This window comes from Pteropus alecto, unplaced genomic scaffold (assembly GCF_000325575.1).
Source record: "Pteropus alecto unplaced genomic scaffold, ASM32557v1 scaffold91, whole genome shotgun sequence".
Taxonomy (NCBI): Eukaryota; Metazoa; Chordata; class Mammalia; order Chiroptera; family Pteropodidae; genus Pteropus; species Pteropus alecto.
The window spans coordinates 581,262-584,417 of NW_006431910.1; the positions used below are offsets into that span (position 1 = coordinate 581,262).

Consider the following 3,156-nt stretch of genomic DNA (forward strand, 5'->3'; position numbering starts at 1 on the left):
CTCTTCCTGTTTATGGGTAGTCTTCTTCTTTTCGCTTCCTCTGATGAAGGGTGGAGAGGGATCAGAAAGATGGAATTGTTAGAGACCAAGAGGTAGAAATTCCAAGTTGTACTGGGATCATTCCCAAGTAATTCACTCACCTCCTCATCCAGACGTGTATACCATGTACATATGAAGCTGAGAGTCCTTATGACTTTGATTAAAAATACCTTTGAACTCTAGTTCTAGAAATCATATTGTTCTTTCTATATATATTCCTCAGTGACCTAGCCTTTCCCACAGATAATCAGCAATCCCTGAGGCAGCAAAAGACAGTAGCCCAGACCTGATCAATGGCCACATGTTCTGAACCTCTGGCAGGAAAAGATAACATCTTGACCTAAGTTATGTTTCAGTTCCTGAGACCTAAGGTGGAAAAACACCCTGGCTACTTTCCCATGTGACTGGACAGAGGGACTTCGGATGAGACCTCAGAACTATCCTCAAGATCTGAAGAAATGATTTATTACCCTTACCTCACCTCCGACCAATCAGCTCTAAGCACAACCCACAGAGAACCCATAACCCATGGTGTTTTGTAATTTTGTCCTATATAATCTGTAACCTACAAGCCATCAGGGATCCAGGTTTTTGAGCACTAGTTCACCTGTGTCTCCAGGCTTAGCGCCATTTCCTTAAATAAATCTTTACTTTCTTTGCTGCGAACCTCTGTTCGTGTCTTGTTTGGCTTTGATGCACACAGGCAAATGAACCCCTTTTAGTTTGGTAACACCAGGAATAGAATGGTGAATAAGACAAACAGGGTCCCTGCCCTCGTGTAATTCACGGTGTGATGGGGAAGACAAATAATAATCAAATGAACAATGAGCAAATAAAATGATTGTCCCTGTTGTGATAAATGTGATGAGAAAAAGCAAAGGGACACTCTTGTAGATAATAGTACAGAGGGTGATCAGAAAGGTCTCTGAGGAGGCACGTTTAAAAGCTCAAACCTGGAGGACGAACCAGCCATGCAAAAAGCAGGTGAAAGAGCAATTCTGGCACTGGGAATCGCAAGGGCAAAGGCAAGAAAGAGCAAACATCTCCTAGAGACTGTCATTGGCAGGGCAGGTGGAATCAGGGGTTGAGTAATACAAGAGGAGGTTGGACAGGGAGGCAGAGGTCAGTTTGAATCAGTCTCATAGGCCAAGCTAAAGAGTTTAGATTTTATTATCAGTGTGATGAGAGAGCTCATGGAAAACCAATTTATCTTCTTTTTTTTTTTTTTTGGCGAGGCAAACCTTGGTTGATCTCACAGATTGCAACGACCTTGTCAGCTTACAATCCTTTATTTTTTTTCTCTTTTACGCCTACAGCACCTGGTCTTCCTAGGTGGTCTCCCATCCAACTACTAACCAGGCCTGACCCTGCTTAGCTTCGGAGATCAGACAGGATCAGGCTTGTTCAGGGTAGCACGGCTGTAGACCCAATTTATCTTTTTACAGTTCTGGCTTTGAAATGGAGAATGCACAGAAGGGTCAGAGTGGAAGCATGGAAACCAGTTAGGAAGCTATTCAGCGGTCGGGGTGAGAGATGACTATGGCTAGATGGGGGTCATACTTCAGAGAAGGAGAGAAGTGAGTAGATTCTGGAGATATTACTGAAAAGCCTGCTAATTGGCTGGGTATGGGGTAAGATCAATCTTCTTTAGACGTTCTGGGTGAGAGGTTAAGCAGTCTTCCATCACCTTCTGCCCTCACACACTGAACTTCAATGAAAATACAGGGTTCAGATTAGGATCTAAGATTGAAGACCCACAGCCAACCAAATTCAGTGTACCTGGAGCCGAAAAGTAAGTACAACGTCTAAGACCACTAGGCCAATAATAAAACTAGGCCTTGGTACACAAACAGAATAAAGGGGAAACTAGACATAAAAATGAGTTTTAATAATAGAGATCAAACTAAAATATAAACTGTATTTACCAACATAAAATATATCGAGTACCTAGGAATAAAATGAACAGAAATAGGTGGAATAGAGCTGCAGAGAAAATATACAACTATATTGAGAGACATTAAAGAAGATCCAAATAACTGGAAAGCTATAATCTATTTACTTATTAGAAGACTTGTTATGGTGACGTTGTCAATTCTACCCCACAAAATCTGTAGATGTAAAGTGATACCAGTCAAAATCTCCATATTTTTGTTTGTTTGTTTGTTTGTTTGTTTTGTTCTGCTTAACCTGACAAACTGATTCTAAAATACGTATAGAAATGCAGGGATCAAAAAGAACAAAGATACTCTTGAAGGAGAAAAAAAGTGGAGAGACTTGGTCTACCAGATATCAAAACTTATAAATGGTGCTGTCGCAATTTGATATCCACACAGAAAAAAAGAAAAAGTTATGCCACACTACTTCACCCCATAAGAAAAAAATTAGTTCCAGGTGGATTGTGAACTTAAATACTAGCTGACAAGAGGATACATTCTTAACCACAGATGGAAAAGCTTTATGAACGAATGCAAAATCATACTAATCATAAAGGAAAAGAGTTATTAATTTGACTACATTGCATTTTGACTATATTTTTATTCTTCAAAAGACAGTATTTACAATAGAATGAAAAGGTAAACCACAGGATAGAATATATTTGTAACATATATAACTGACAAAAGACTTCTATCTAAAAAGAATTCCTAAATCAAGAGAAAACTCTAAATGGAGAAATGGGTAAGTATTAGTTAAAGTAGACTAACAGTTATGACGACCAACTCCCAAATCTCAGTGTCATATACAGTGGAAGTTGTAGAAATTTATCTCTTGCTCAGATGAAGTCCAAAATTAATGTTCCCCATCAGAGGAAGTTCTGCTCCACTCAGGCACCCAGGACGACCGACGCTTGGCTATCTTCAGCATGAGGCCAAAGGCATCCTGGACATCAACATCCAGCCAGCAGATGAGAGGGAAAAGAGAGTTTCAGGGGTGGGAGAATTTTCAAGATCGGGCATAGAAATGGCTGGTGTCACTTTGACCTGCATTCCATTAGCTAGATCTCAGCCACATGCTCACATAACTGCAAGGGAAGATGGGAAATCCAGCCTAGCTGTATGGCCAGGAGAAAAAGCGAACTACAAGAATGAACACAGCTAATCAGTTTCTGCCACAAGGTAT

General features: G+C 40.3%; 1 pseudogene; it reads right to left on the reverse strand.

Moving 5' to 3' along the window:
* Window positions 1-1,346: 1,346 nt before the first annotated feature.
* On the reverse strand, window positions 1,347-1,465 carry LOC112472262 (annotated as a pseudogene).
* Between the last annotated feature and the right edge of the window lie 1,691 nt (window positions 1,466-3,156).